This window comes from Trachemys scripta, chromosome 2 (genome assembly GCF_013100865.1).
Source record: "Trachemys scripta elegans isolate TJP31775 chromosome 2, CAS_Tse_1.0, whole genome shotgun sequence".
In the NCBI taxonomy this organism is placed as follows: Eukaryota; Metazoa; Chordata; order Testudines; family Emydidae; genus Trachemys; species Trachemys scripta.
The window spans coordinates 154560521-154577486 of NC_048299.1; positions in this window are offsets into that span (position 1 = coordinate 154560521).

Below are 16966 nucleotides of genomic sequence, written 5' to 3' on the forward strand. Positions count from 1 at the left end.
CCAGGGCAAAAATGCCAGGTGTAAAGTCCCAATTGAGCCAATTTTGCATCTTCTTAGACGTTAGGGAATTCTGAAGCAGCAGCGTCGTGAACAGAGCTTGGTGGATGTCTGAAAAAACTCAGGATGAATGTTATCTTGAATTCTGAATCACTTTTCGATGCAAATGTATTCAAATCCCTTTATTTATTTATTTTTCTTACAAGCATCTGCAAAAGGGATTTTCCTTGCACAAATGTTGGTGAATGGCAGTTCATTGAGTGACTGGCCATATCCGAACAGGAACAAGCATATTGGCATGCAAGTCTGGGTATTCGCTATTCTCACTGAAAATGTTCACCCACGGGGTAATTCACAGGATTGCCAAAACAAGGTCTATGCACCAATAGGGCTTGAGTGCAACTTACAAGCGGGTTACTTTTGCCCCCACTCTTTAATAAATTTCAGCCATCCAATCAGAGAGCAGAAAGAACACCACGAGAATAAGGTGACCAGTCACACACCTCGAATAGCAGACAGTTAAATACATGGTTGAATCAACCAACGTTCATGAGCGTTGATAGGCTGAAAAGCAAGTTTGAGTAAAGTGGTCAATTACCATAAACCAATAAATCCATAAAAATCAAAAGCGGTTCACAGATAATTCCAGAACATTAAAAATGAGCTAAATTAATCACATAAATTGTTCTCTATGAAGAGTTTGGCTAGCTCTAGTCCCAAGGGAGTGCTGTGCTCAACAAATGTTAATTTGGACTTAATATATAGCACCTGTCATCCAAAAAGACCCCAAAGTGCTTAACAAACTGCACAGACATAGATTAGTTTAGTGACAAAATCTAGGCATCCTAGCAGCAGTTAAGGCTGAGATTTTTCAAAGTTATCAAAGTGATTTGGACACTAAAATTCATGTGCAGGAGTTTGAAAATAAAATATAATGCAAAGAAGCCCTGTGCATACCATCAAGCTGCTCTAACAGCAGTTAAGGCCGATTTTCAAAGCTGCCAAAGTGATTTGGGCAGCCATTTCCCAATCACAATCATTTTATTGGATTAAAATTTAAACTAAATTAAATTAAATTAAATTAAAATGAAATACAGGTGATGTCCAAGCAGTTAAAATATCACCCAGCAGACCAAGACAATAGAAAAAATGTATCATTGCAGCTGCCATTGGGTACAAGTCACAAATTGCAGCACAGCAATGCTGCACAAAATGTTTAGGGCAGGAAATGATGAAAGGATGGTCCAGGAGTTAGGGCAGACCTCAGGAGACTAAGGTTCAATTCCGAGCTCTGTCACAGAGTGCCTGTGTGACCTTGGGCAAGTCACTTAGATACTTGGTAACGAGGCTTGTGCTTGGGATTGATACTAAGTACCTCACAACACCCCTGGGAGGCAGGGAAATGCTATCACCTCCATTGTACAGATGGGAGCTGAGGCAAAGAGAGACTAAGTATTAATTGAAAGTGCAGGGGGTGGGATTTTTGCCTAGCCAGGACATAGGATCTAAATTTCGCTCCTTGCAAAATGTAATAGCCACAAGTTGTCACACCACAGCTTTATGAGTCCTCTGAAAGTCGTCACCTGCAGCCGCGCAGCATAATTCCCGTCTTTCTTTACGCTTAAGGGGTCTAAGAGGTTCAGTGACCTGGCTCAGGCAGCAAAGCTGCAGTATCAGAAAACACATCACAGGTGACTCTATCACAGGAATTGAAAAGGTGACATTTTCCATTATTGCACTGTGTGACAGTACAAATATTACCCTCTTGCTAACTACAGGCTGGGGGTAATCACACACCTGCCTTCTGACTTCTCCTCTAATAGATGCTGAGGCAAAATTGAAAGGAGGATTTTTTGTCTTGCTGACACATCTCATTTCATCGGGTGTTGGGCATGGGAAGGTATTTCATATATTTTATTTCTGAATCCTGCTAAGATATGATGACCTTTGTTAGCCTGACCAAAATGTATAGTGCGCTTCTTCCCACTAAACCTAACCACGGTTTGCACAAGGTCCTGAACACAAAAGAAACTTCCCAGAAGGAATTTCTTTGAGTCTCTCCAGGAGGTGTCAGCAGTCTGGGCTCTGGCCAAACAGTTGTTGTTAAAACTTTGTTCAAACACAGTTGTGTTTGCAGAATTCTCTTGAGAAAAAAAAAAAGTGGGGGAGGAGAAGAGAATTAGCAGGACACACCAATGATGAGTGGAAGTCTGGTAAAGAGAGCTTTAAAAATAATGAAACCACAAAGTACTGATGGAAAAACAACAGCATCCATTCTCATGTGAAAGCCTGCACCAGGTCTGCAAGCCAAATGAAAGGGGCAGAGAGTTCTCAGAAATGGTGAAAGTTATTTGGCTGTTAGTGCAATATTCGCGTGCCTTGACTCAGGGTCTGGGAGCCGACAGCTGAGGGGCACTAGAATCTGACCACTGATCTTGCACCCCAAAGCATCTGCCAGTCTAAAGAGGCTGGAATCCAAACTCAGATTCTCTGCACACAGCACCTGCCAACCCAGGGAGCTCAGAACCCAGATCACGGAGCCGACATCTCGGAGCCCGAACACAGACGCCCTCTGTCTCACAGCACAGGCCTGGCTGACCTTGGGCTAATACAGATGCAGTGGTGCCTTATAGCAGCACCTCTCAGTCAGGAACAAATGTTCTACTCAGCCAGCGTTGGAGGGGGAACAGAACATCATAGTCTGCGCATTAGCCATAAATTGTTTCCCAGAGAACAAAACTCTGCTGTCAATGGAAAGGAATGCTCAGAAGTGAAATGGGTTTTTGCAGCATTAAGGCATTGCTTGGAGCAAAGCAAGTCCCCTGTGGTAACAGATCACACCCATTCACCTGGAGAAATCAGAAACAGGAAATGAAAATGTGCAGGAAAATCACCAGGTGGTGTTTTGCTGTGCAGCCTACGCCCCACAGAGCCAGCTGCTTACAGACAATGCCCAGGCTCTCTGCAGCTATGTGTGGTGTGGAGGGCAAAGTGGATATTTTTTCCCTGCACATCAGTATTCAGGTTTAGAGCTATCTTTTTAAGGCGCTTCTTCAGCCACTACGTATTGCCATAATGTCTGAGCATCTCACAGTCTTTCATAGAATCATAGAATATCAGGGTTGGAAGGGACCTCAGGAGGTCATCTAGTCTAGGGTTACCATATCTAATAAATAAAAAAAGAGGACCCTCCATGGGCCCTGGCCCCGCCCATTTCCCCACCCCAGCCCCGCCCCTTCCCCACCCCAACTCCGCCCCCTCCTTCCTCCCACTCCCAGCCACGCGGAAAGGGTTGCCCGAGCGCTACCGGCTTCATGGTTTGCTGGGCAGCCCCCAGACCTTGTGCCCCCGGCAGGTGCTTCCCCAGCACAGCTGGAGCCCGGGAGAGGAAGCGCCCAGCCGGGGGCGCAGGGTCTGGAGGCTGCCCGGCAAACCATGAAGCCGGTAGCGCTTGGGCTTCGGGCAGCCCCCTTGCCTCCGGACCCTGCACCCCCAGCCGGGCACTTCCCCTCCCGGGCTCCGGCAGCGCAGGGTCCGGAGGCATGGGGGCTGCCTGAAGCCAGTAGCGCTCGGGCAGCCCGGCTCTTAAACAGAGCCGAAGAGTCGGGGGAGGAGCAGAGACGCCATTTTCCCGGACATGTTCGGCTTTTTGGCAATTCCCCCTGGACGGCGGTTTGAGTGCCAAAAAGCCGGACATGTCCGGGAAAAGGAGGACGTATGGTAACCCTAATCTACTCCAACCCCCTGCTCAAAGCAGGACCAATTCCCAACTAAATCATCTCAGCCAGGGCTTTGTCAAGCCTGACCCTAAAAACCTCTAAGGAAGGAGATTTCACCACTTTAATGTATTTATCCTCACAACACTGGGAAAGGGTGTTGGAGTAGTGCAGTGCTATTATCCCCACTTCCTAGAGGAGGCACTGAAGCACAGGGAGTTGAAGGGACAGATTTTCAAGGTATTTAGGTGCCCAAAGATGCAGATTGGTACCTATTGGGATATACCCCTTTAACAAATGGCCCTAAGAGACTTGCCCAAGGTCACATAGGAAGGGGGTGGCAGAGCAGGGAATTAAACCCAGGTCTCCTGAGTCCCAAGATAACACCATAACCATCCTCTCTGCCATCATAAATAGCAGGCTCCCTCCTCCATAGGTGAAATCCATCCCTGTGTAGGACAAGGCCTGTGTACCACATATCTCCTGCTTAATTGCATTTCTATCCTGAGGTCTACAGTGGTGTACAGGCTTTGTGCTGATCCCCTGCAGAGGGATGAATTTCACTCTCAAGGAGAGGCGCAGAGGTGAGTCCTGCCCCAAATTCCTCATATGCTAATATTATAAACCCTGGAAAACCCCCAACCTCACACCTGACTCCTCCTCTTTGTAGTGGCACAAACCAACTGAACATTCAGAGGTTAATTGTCCAGGTTGGGTCCATCTCCAGAAAAAAACATTCTGAGTGAATACTAACAGCCATGATCAATAACTAATATTTGTTTGTGGCAGCACCCACAACATTTAAGGCACTGTCCAAATGCTCCAGAAGCAATGGTACTAGCTCCGGGGAGCTGAAAGTCTAAGGAGAGATGCATGAGTGAACAGAGAACAGGCTGCTGTAGCAGGCCTGTAGTCTGTAGAGAAATCCTTGAGGGTTCACAGGGAATCAGAGAACTCCTCACATCTGCCTTGAGTAACTAATTTGGTTTCCAGGGTGGAAGGCTGTATCTTGGACTAACATGGTTTACAGGACTAATTAACTCCTCGACATCCACTCCAGCCACTCTTGTCTTTAGAGAGACATTTTACCAGGGGTTGGATGAGATGATGGAATAGGTCTTTTTTTTCCCCAACTGAAACAATTTTAGAAAATTGATACAAATTCACAAAATGTTTCTGGGTTGATGAATCTGCATTTTGGTCACATTTTGTGCCATAGAGGTTCAGGTTAGCATCCATCCACAGGGTGTGTCTGTACATAGGGATCCCAGTTTTATTGTGGGGGAGAAATTTGCCATGTGGCACTAGCCCCCAGAGAGGGAAGTGCCAAACCCACTCTTTCCGCTTCAACACTGCCACCCAATGGTGATGTATGAACACACCACGGGGCACACAGGCACAGTACCTTGCAAATGGCCTGTTTCTCTGTACAATGGATTCTGGGTGGCTTTAGCCACAACTTAAGAGTCTTCCCTATCTGCAATAACCTCTTATTATTTTTTAATGTTGTTGTAACTTTATGGCTTAATCAGTATTTGCAATTTGTTAGTCGTCTGGGCTGCAATAAAATATGTTTTCCAGGTACTGAAACATCTTATCAAGGTTTGTAAAGCAGTGGTTCTTTGTTTATCACACCCATAAAATGCACAGGCAACTTGACAGATATAATAACCTTTTTTATCAAGTGTCTAATTTGAGAGGAAATTAAGCCATACATTACATGCTGGTCTGCTCTGGAGCTGGAAACCGACCCAGCCACCCCATCCCTGTCCCGGGAAGTTTCTTTTCTCATCCCAGTCTTTTTCATCCAAGAGGACTGTTTTAGTTCCAGACATGCTTCTGCATTCACTCTGCAGTCTCCTCAAATTGTGTGTCTGTTTTTAAAGGGCACTGCACACTTAATAAAAAATTATTTATGTGGCCTGCATTGATGTCACAGCAGTGAAACAATACCTTTCCTTTACTGCAGCAGAGAGCGGTGATTTATATGAGTGCTTGGAAAAGCTTCCTCGATATGCAGTGCACATGCTCCAGGCCACTGTAACAGCCACCCGCACGTTTCCTTACAGGCCAAGATTTTCCAAGGGGGCTAGTAGATCTGGGTACCTCAGTTTCTGCATGCCCAACTTCACAGTCCTTAGAAGGCTCTGATTTTCTGGCAGAAAACCAGGCCCTTTAAAGGTATCTTTGAAAATCTTGAGTATTGTCCCTAGAATTTTGGTCAGTCTACATTTCTGATGTCAGGATTCTTATAGAATTTATTTATTTTTTGATAAGCACCCCCATAGAATCGGAAAATGGATTCCATCTCAGCTAGACAGTTCTCTAGGACCAAAAATTCATAGGCAGGATTTCCTTCTGTGAGCCAGATTGTCTGTCAAGCTATGGTGTGCATTTCTCTAACATATCTATCTGCTGCAAACACACACACATGCATGTGTGCACACTTCATATAAAAGCATACACATAAAACCCCCAAACCATCCCCCGTCTTTGCTCCTCCACCATCCTAACACCATGAGGTTAACTGAGGAGGAGAATATTTGAAGGGTCATTATTCTAGTGCTTAATTCCAGCACTGATTTGCCAGGTTCCCATATGTGGTACCAAAACACCTATAAATATTTGAGTAACTAAAGTGGATCCTTTGGTGACACTGATATAAAAAGAGGAATTTCAAACAGATATCTAAGACACTTCTGCCTAGCATACTGTACAGGGCCAATATCTTGTCTTTGCAAGCTGCAAAATTTAAACACTCACTGAGGTCAGAATGAGTTTGCTTTTGAGCCCCGGAGTAAGAGTCAGAAGTTGACTATGAGCTACATATTGTATTTGTTTAAATTTTCATGCTAGAGAATGTCTGTGATGCAGGAGACAGGTTTATGGAGAGCGAAATAAAATGTTGACAAATGGCTCAGTAATCAACTGGAACATGCAATAAATCATTGGAATGCCAATAACACTTCCAGGACAAGTCTTGAAAGGTCATTATGATGCCACCATATATCTTGCAGCGCCAAACAAAGCAAACAGAACATGTTGGGAATAGGATTATGGGAGAAGCATCTGTCAGTTCTAATTAAGAATGAAGTGCAGGCCATATATAGAAAGATGTGAAATGTATTTCTCTTTCCCCTCCCCTCCCTCCTTACCCACACTGCTCCCCTCCCCAAAATAAAACTTAATCCATATAAATAAATAAATAAATGACCAGCTCAACAGCAGAAAAAGAAACCAAAGTGACAAATGAAAGCAAGATCAGAGGAGAAGGGGAGAGACTCTCTCTCTGGTTTCTGTAGGTTCCTATTCCAAATGGGAATACTCCCTGCAACTTGCCCCAACTGCATCTAGGACTGCGAGCCCTTTGGCATCTCTGGATTATTAAACACGGTGGCTCCAGACCCCTGCATTTTGAGTCTTTGCTCCTTCAGTGATTCACTGTTATGACAGAGGGTGAGAAGGGCTCCAATGAGAAAACAGTGAGATTCAGATACTACAATGATGGATACTAAAGAAAAATTATAGGTAGATGGACAAACCAAGATAAAATAGAGAAGCAGGGTTGGCTCTAGGAAGATTTGAGAGGAAGGAATCTATTAATCACCACTTTGCCCCCATTTCCTGCTTTATCTATCTATCTACTTTGATGCACTGTGTTATCTGAGGGCCTCACAACATCACCTATGAGACAGGAAAGTAGGATTGTGCCTGTTTTACAGATAGGGAATTGAGGCACATAGAGACTAAGTGACTTGCCCAAGGTCACACAATGAGTGTGTGGCAGTGCCAGGAGCTGAATGCAGACCTCCTGAGTCCCAATCCACTGCCCTAACCATGAGACCACCCTCCCCCTCCTGTTGCTAACAATAACATTAACGTTTCCTGTTGCCGCAGTCTCGTTATGCATCTTTGGCCTCTTCGTCTCTCCTTTCCATGATTTTACCCACTCTGGCTATTGCACACATTATTGACATCTGGCCTCAACTGACACAGGGTGCTGGGAGGCAGGATTGCATTTGATTCATTCACCAGATCAGTGTTTAACAAGCTGATGAGATGCTTCGCATTAGTAGCCTACCAGCTACATTGTTCAGAATGACCCTTTCCACATAAGCGTCTCATAAATTCCCTGAACACCTCCTTCATTTTCACCTTCTCTTGACTCTCCTCCTTCAGGCTGCCCCTCTCTCTATCCATTAATCTGAGCTGCATTTTATCATGTGAGCGCCTTCCCCAGGTCTCCTGCTGAGAGGGCTATGCAAGCTGCACACTTTTTATTATGATGATGATTTTTCCTTTCTTCCCTTCTATCTTTCCAGGCCTCGTTTCTGCTTAAGTTTGCATTTCTCCTTTCTCCCTCTCCCCCCCCCCCCATTCTGCTGACTGAGACAAGAGCGCGTCCTAGTTCAACGTTCCAGGATTTGTTACAAACTTCAAGGTGCAGGTTTATAGCTGCGGTTGTCCCGTTTATGGCACAGTTCTTATTATGGGTTCTAATAAACTTTGTAGCTCGAGGGGGCTCTTAAATCCTGATATGAAAGATAGAGAAGAATCATTACTTAGTCCAACTAAATATAAGACACTTCACCCTTGAAGGCTGAGGCTAATGTTTCTTTCACAGGTGTGGAAAGACCCATAATTCCCAAGTACAGTTGGAGGAAAAAGATAATCCATTTTCTCAACAGAAATAAGCATCCTCACCCCGTGTGGTAAGGGTGGAAATAGCTCTGTTTGGTATGGCTCAATTTATGGGGATATTTTAACATATGGGAAAGAATAACACTACACAATAGAACTTATAGGGGAACTGAAAAGATCTTTATCTGACAGGACCTTGAGTTCAAGGTTTAGTTTCCTTAGAACTAACCCCTAAAGCCTTTTAAGGAGTGTAGCAAGAATCCTGAATTCAGGTCCTGCCCGATAAGTAATGGAAAATCCAATTCCTGACTGTTTTTTTAAGTATGTTTACAAATGTTGCTTCTATACTGATATTCAGCTACATTTTCAAATGCCACCACTTAACCTGCATGCATAATTTTTCCACATGCAAGTCCTTGGTACCCACAAATTCAGTTTTATCACATGTGCTTCCAAACATGAATTTTCATAATACTCAAGAATGTAAACCCATAAAACCATCTGGGTGAAAATGCATCCTGCAAGAAGCCACAGATATCTGTTCAGCTGGGTTGTGGCCACATTGAAAAGTTATCCCTGTATGCTAATATAATATGAGATCTTAACCAGGATTTATTAACAATAATAATAATAATGTTCAAGAAAAATGGATTGGTATAAACTAAAACTATTAATAACCAAACAACATTTTTCATATGAGGTGGTTGAATTTTAGCAGCCAATCTTCTATGTGAAAGTTTCTCCATGACTCTAGGCCCATGAAGGACAGTATAAGAAGCGCTTTCTCACTTTCCCCCTTGTGGTGCCAGTTTTTACATTGGTGGTTAGGGCTGAGGGTTGCACGTTAGTTAAATCCTATTTGCCATATATCTTATGCATGCTTCTCCTAGGTCCCTAGGATATAGGATCAGACTGAAAGATACATGAACACTCTGAGCCAGGAAGGCTAAATTACAAGAGAAAAGAACTCATTCAGTTCTTAAAAATTTCCTGCACTGTCTTTTTCTTTTAGCTTAGGAAACTGACAATGGAGTCATTAGGCAAATTATGGTACCACTCTTTAGACAGCACAAACACCAAGATTTTGTTAGTTTTTTTACTTGTGTAGGTCTTTTTGTTCGTATGATGATAATAAAGATTATTCTTATTCATTATAATAGCACCTATGGATGCAATCAAGGAGCAGGACCTCACTGAGTTTGGCACTGTGTAGTCAAGTAACAAAGAAGACAGTCTCTGGCCAAGATTGCTTGAAATGTAGGCATCAGACAGCATGCAATAGCCAAACAAAACTGAACTACTGAGTCCCAGGCCAGTGCCTTAACAACAAGTCCACCAATGCTCTCAGTGTGCAGAACATCTCACAATATTCCCATTGTAACACCAGGGAACTATCACCCTATAGCTGCTCCAAAACTCTGGCCATAAAAATATTTTTGTGTTTCCAGTGAGTCAGTGACTAGCTCCATTGTGGTAGCAATGCATTATCAGAGCGTTGCCATTTGCCATGCGTTCAGCAAGGTTAGGAATGTAGCTTTTTACTCATAAACAGCTCAAAGAAATTTGCCCATCACAAAAGACAAAGAGCTGTTTCCCCAGTTAGAAAGATGCACTGGTGTATATAACACTTTACAGCCCTGGCAGGAAGCTGCAGGCCTTTGGTCTCTTTGGAGACTCAAGACGTTATATGGCATTATGCAAAGGTAGCAAAGTGACTTGCTACATGACAAAACACCAGTAGGAAATTCAATGGCATATGTGTAGTTCCAGCTGCAGACACCACTCTCAGTTCTGTTTTCAGCTGAAATTTAGAGGACAAGCTGAATGGTAACAGAATCAATAGCAGAAGGATTGCAAAGTGGCATTCAGTGTGATTCTCTGGGACCAGAACATTTCTCTGCTACCTCTCACTCTTAGAGGGGGTATTGTGCTCCTGCTCAACTCTTGCTGCCTTTTGAAATTTGTTCTGCACTCATGATTGGCACATGATTGAGATCACTGAATGCTCAAGTCTTCTATTCACAGAACAGTGGATAAAGAAAGTAAGTGTGACTGGAACCAGGTCTCCTACCCTCTAGGGAGACCTGACCATTGGACTATGCACTCATCCTCCCCTTCTGTCTCTTACTCTTTAGTTATCCACAGTGAAACAGCTACAACAGGAGCGACTGAGGGAGTCACATATCTCAATATCCCATAGCTCAGTGGTTAGAGCACTTTCCTGGCTGGTAGTAGATCCCTCTTCAAATTCTTTCCCCCCTCAGGCCAAAAGTTATCAGGGGCGAGTGACACCACCGCCTCCTCCAGCCATTTTGTGTGGAGTGAGGCAGGTGCCTAACTCATTCCTGGAAGAAATTACATAGCCGCCTAAGCCAGGAGTGGGGTTCCCATTCATGGATCGCTTGCAGATGTAGGTGCCTCCCCGCACCCTAGATGTAGGTGCCATCTCTGAGATGGGGTGATGCTTAGCACATCGGCATCACCCATTGGCTTCCTTAGGTGGCTATCTGGCCTGTGTGCTGGCTTTGTGGCTCGCATGCTTGGGCCCCTTCTCTCCCCAGTCATTGTGTAGGGAGCCTAGATGCCGAACTTGGGTTTTGGGGTCACAGTGTTGTTCCTGTGATTTTCTAGGCATCTAAAAGTTAGGCCCCCGTCCGTGGTGTTCTGAGTTGCAATGCCTAAATCCCTAGGTGGATCCTACCTTTAATCGTGCTGTGTTTCAGTTCCCCACCTGTAAAGCGGGAGAAATAATCCTTTATTCCACCTGCCTTTGTCTGTCACGCCCCTCTAGGTTATAAATTCTTGAGGCAGAGACTGTTTCTCATTATCTGTTTGCATAGTGTCTAGCACAATGGATCCCAGTTCTCATTTGGGGCCCATAGGTGATAAATACTGTAATACAGCTAATAATTATAATGAGCAAATAACAATTCAGGCTTCCCCAGCAAACTTCCCAGCTAATGTCAGCTCTGCCTTGGAGAGACTATTTCTACACAGGGGAATTCAGCCTCCATTAAAGCTAGTCCATTTTGTTGCTTTTGTTCAATAACATTTTTCTTGACAAAAAAAGAGGTGTTTTTCAAAACTAACATTTTTGGTTTGTTGGAATTATTCCGTTCTTTGACCAAAAAGAGAAAAAAATCATTTTTTATTTTTGTGGTTTTCCATTCCCCACTCCACACCCACTTGTTCTTTCTTCTCTTTTTCATTTTGCCACAGGAAAAAAAGGCAGAGGAGTAAGAATGGGAGGGGAGGGGGGAAGAGAGAGAAACAAATAAAAAAAAATGTCTCATAAAAATGTTTAAAAGATTTTTTTCAAAATTTTCCATAAAAAAATAATTTCCTTGTTTTGACCAGTTGTATCCATGATTCATCTGAGCTTGGCTGACATCACCACCAAAAGATACAACTAGTCGCATTTTTTTCCAGACATTGCCAAGTGCTTCCAAGGAACTAGGGTGAGACCAACCAGTTATTTCACACAGGCCAGCAAAAAATCATCAGGGAATAATGATGGCTAGCAACTGCAGCCCTGAATAGTACATTGGACCCGAAAATAATCAGTTAATCTGAATTTCCACAAATAGCTCATTTTTCATTACATTTCTGTTTTGTTTTTATATAAAATTATTATACATTCTTCATAGAAAAGAAATAAATGAAAGCAAATTGGGGGGAGCTGCAAATGAACCTTTAATTGAATACAACACCATTCTAAACCAAAAGAAATATACCTGTCCAAATGTTATGATTTCATTAAAATTAACCATTGGATAAAGTGTAACAGATAGATAGATAGATAGATAGATAGATGCCCTATCAATTGACTTAGATAGAGCTATCTATCTACCATCACTGTAATATCTATCTATCTATCTATCTATCTATCTATCTGAGAGCCTGGTTAGAGAATTCCCCTTATTAAAATGTTCGGTTCCAGGGGTTGAAAGAAACTGAACACTGATTGCTCCTGTTTGCTATCACTCTCTCCATCCACGTCAAGGATCTTTATTTTGTCTCTCCTTCAGAGTCGCACGCGGTGTGAGCAGTGAATATTTATATAAATATTTTACGGCGCTAACTTAAAATAAGAGAGCCTCTTTTTTGTAAATTGTCATGTTTTGGACCATTGAGATAGAATATTATAGACTTTCTACATGTATAAAGCCCAACTTTCAAATGTTAGGGCTGCCGGTCCTGCGTTCAGATGCTAGCCAAGTGTATAACTCCCCACCTTGCAGAAGGCAACACAAGGGCTATGCATGACCTTTGTCCCACTCAGGTTTTCACGCTGGGGCTTAACTCATGCATAGACCCTGTGCTGGCATTCGGCACAGGGGTAATTGCAGCCAGCGTGTCTCAAGGTTGATCTGGGATCATTAGTTTCGGCTGCCCCAGTTAGGGTGACCAGATGTCCCGATTTTATAGGGACAGTCCCGATTTTTGGGTCTTTTTCTTATATAGGATCCTATTACCCCCCACCCCCGTCCCGATTTTTCACACTTGCTGTCTGGTCACCCTAGCCCCAGTTTATAAGTGGGCCTGTAGTATTGTTACCAGCATTGTTTGTGGAAATGAGTCTTCGCCAGACATTGTTTTAACATGTAAAGTATCATTGCAATTATTTTACTTATTCGTGAATTATTATTGTCGTTTTGCATTCTAAGCTGCTGCTGGGCCCAGTTGTCTCCCAGCTCCTAACCTAGGAAACCCCCATCCACCCCAGTACGATTCAGGCAAATTGGTGACAGCTGCTTCATCTGCAGATTTCAAAGAGGGCACCATGAGATGAGAACAACCAGGAACTACTGATCTGAAAGAGACTGAAATCTAAATCTTGCTGGGAAAGGCTCCTTAACCTATTACTGACCCCCTGACCCAGCCAGTCATTCTCATCCCCACACTTATCTATTGTACTTATGAGGTCCTTATTTCACTAGGGGGGTGGTGAAGCACTGGAATGGGTTACCTAGGGAGGTAGTGGAATCTCCTTCTTTAGAGGTTTTTAAGGTCAGGCTTGACAAAGCCCTGGCTGGGATGATTTAGTTGGGAATTGGTCCTGCTTTGAGCAGGGGGTTGGACTAGATGACGTCCTGAGGTCTCTTCCAACCCTGATATTCTGTGATTCATCACTGTAGCGCCAGAGCACCTCACAACACCCGTGTGCCATTATCCCCATTGTCCGGATGAGGAACTCCGGTGTAGAGAGACTAAATGGGTTAGCCGCACCGGGAGTCTGTGGCAGAACAGGAACATGAATTCACATCTCTTAAGTCCTGGGCTAGCACTCTAACTGCTGGACCAGCCTTCCGCTCTTACCCCATCTTCTAAAGCGTATTTGAAGTACTCACATATGCTCTAGCGCATCTTAGACGACATAGTCAGGGCCAGAGGTAGCTGGAGGAAATAAGATATTGATGGTATTCTACTTTTAAAAAATAATTTAAATAAACCCCACAATCTAAAAGGCACTAAAAGACATTGTGTGACGCCAGCTTGTTTGTTTATTCAGATGTATGCAAATACTAAAAGAGGGTGTCTATACATTTACTGCAGGTGCCCTTGACATAAGTTAAAACACATCATAAATCATACCGTAAGTGCAGCAACAAATTGAATATAACCAAGCACAGTGAGCCAGGTGACTTTAATATTCAGCTCCCTCTTTCCCTTCCAACCATCCCAGGGGACAAAGAGGAGCCTTCCAATATGCTTTGATGTCATCAGACACAGGCTGCTTTGGGGAACGAATGTCTAACCCCTACAGAAAATGCCATACCAACTGCCCCTTCTCATTTATACCAACAGGGTTCCTTTGCCGATGCTGAAGTCCCAGCCTACAGAGCACTGGAGCTGTGTCGGGGAACTTCCAAAAAAACATCTGACAAAGAATACAGCTAAGAGTTTGCAAGCTATTTTCCCACTCCGCACCCTCCTCAAGCCAATTCCAGGGAATGATGTGAGAGGGCAGAAAATGGAACGCCAAACTGGGAATGGAATGAATGTGTCAGAGGATAAATGTTCCCAGCAATGCTGCAGCTGTTATTGTAAAATGTGGTAAGTAGCTGCATCAGAGGGCATCAGGCATCAGCATCTGTTCCGGTACCTCCAGCACTGAAAGGATTCGGCAAATTTCCACCAATGACTGAAAGCAGGGAGCGTGGGGGAGAGGGGAGGTCAGGAGCCACGCCTGCATCATCTCTACTCTCCCTCTCCCCACACTGTCTGGCTTTTCTCCTAAGATATGAGAGAAACCAATAATTCTAGCCCAAAAAATGAAAGTAACATGTTATTTGCAGATTTATAGCTTTGGGGAAATTTTATTTCTACGTGTCTGAGAATATCTGAGAAATTACCACATGCTGGTTAGGCCCTCAGTTGCTGGAGCCATCTTCAGTAACACATTACCCTTCCAGGGTCTATCCACCCCACAGCCGAGCCAAGAACCAGCTCCCCATCACTGCTATTTCAGTTTCCAGGAACATGAAACGAAATACTCATTGCTAAATTGATGGCTAGAAAAAGAGAGAAAAATGACTCCAGGAGGTGGGAGTGGGCCTCGTCTTTTGGCTAAGTTTGTCTTCGTATCAAGCATGGGGCTGTAGGGATGTAGGGCACCTGCCAAAGCACTAGTGATTCCTGATAAGAAAGAACCGTCCCCTTTCCCTGACTCATGCTGATGACATGTTATCAACTGGAGGTATCCATTCCTTATGAGAATGGGCCAAGACCTCGTTATGAAGAATGATCCATGGAGGGTCAGCGGAGCAGTGTGGACTAGGGAAACGAGCACAGGGCTGGTTCTCAGGTGGGTGTGAGTTCCAATTCTGGGCCAGGTCCTGACTCATGTGGCCTTGAGTGAGTCACTTCACCTCTCTGTCTGTAAAGGGAGGATAATTGTGCTTATTCCCCACCTCTGAGAATTAATGAAAATCTATTAACAATACTTAACATTTGTATAGCATTGTCCAGATGTTGAAACTAGAAGGGACCATTATGATCATCTAGTCTGACGCAATATTTATCGTGGTTTCTTCTGATAAGGTTCTCCGGGTCAGTCTTTCAATGGTGGGAAGTTGATGGGAGTTTATAATGCTCTGTACCATGCAGGGGTGGGCACTATCTCAGACAGTTTAGCATCATGAGCTGCTTCCTACTTGCTTCATAGGGATGGAGGAGTTCACTTTGCCTCATGTTAAATTCCCTCACGTTTTGTAGGTTTAACTCAGACTTAGGGGTTATTGTTTGGTTCATGATCTGCTTAGGAGAGACTGTGAAAGAAGGAGCAGCAGGGACAGGGAGATAAATTTCAAGGGGGGAAGGGTTAAAAATGGAACAGAGATGAAAGCAAAACAATACAGTTAAGCCTTGATTAGCCATATTGAAGAGGGGAAATTGAATAATTTGGAGTAATCAAGGGAACTTCCAGTGCGATTAATAATAGATACCAAGGGCATGACACTGCTTTGGAAAGTAGATAGTCTCAGATCACTGAGGGTCCTGTAATCAAGTGTGACTTCTTCAGACATAGGAGATAGCAATGTTCTAATACCTCTCAGATACTGTCTATGTGGGGCATGCCCTTGTTGAGCTGAGCTTTAAGGGATCTCTTACCCACGGCACAGAGACCGGGCTTCACTTTTGCTACCAATGTGTGTTTAAATCACCCTTGGGAAGAAGCACAGCCTTAAATCCCCAGGAGAAGGTTCATGAACTCAGACAGCCTCTGCAAAGCCAAAAGCTGGTTGGTGAGATGCACCAGACCTCAAACTCTAGTGCAGCTTGCTCGGATGCCTTCTGCTTGAGAACAACCCTTCTAGTCAGCATAAGGAAATGGGGCGGGGGGGTGTAAATTGCGATAGAACCATGCTGCTCTTGCCTTTGTATAGTATTAGCAAGATCAAGTACATCTGTTCTGCCCCTTGACAAGTTTTAAATTCATTGTGCTTTACTTTAGTTGCTGGAAGCACACTGCTAATAATAACAAAGGGTGGGTTCCCGCAGTGTGCCGGGTGCGTGCAAGTGAATATATCCCTGTTAAGAGATTACACACAGTCATCCATTTACCATCCCTTTAAGCACACCCATCCTTTGAGTTTCTTAAACCGATGGCATCTATCTCAGAGTGGCTCACATTGGGCTTAGGGCCAGACTTCAGGAGAACTCATTAGCTAAGGGTGTGGTAGCCTTGGTCTTCCTTTGGTTAGTGATGGTGGCCTCCAGAACAGATTATCTAATGCTGCTGTAAATTCAGAGCTGTGGCTTCTTGTTTTGGAGCCATGGAACCCCCTTGCTGAGCTTCAGCCCCACATAGTCTGACGACACCTGCCATCCTCAATCCAGAAGAATTCTGGTGATCTTTCATTTAATTTTAAACACACACCCCTTGCCATGTGCTGTGTTTTACAGAACTAACTGTGCGGTTTGTTCAGACTGCTCTGCCACACTGGGGATCCACACAGAGGTGCTAACTTTCATGATTCAGGATCTGTAACATCTGATGGGATTAGGGCTAAGGGAAAGGTAGAGATTTCAAAGGGCATTGAAAAGGCAGATGCAGCATGCAATGGCATAATGGGACAGAATCTCCAGCTGGGGGCTGAGCACTGCTT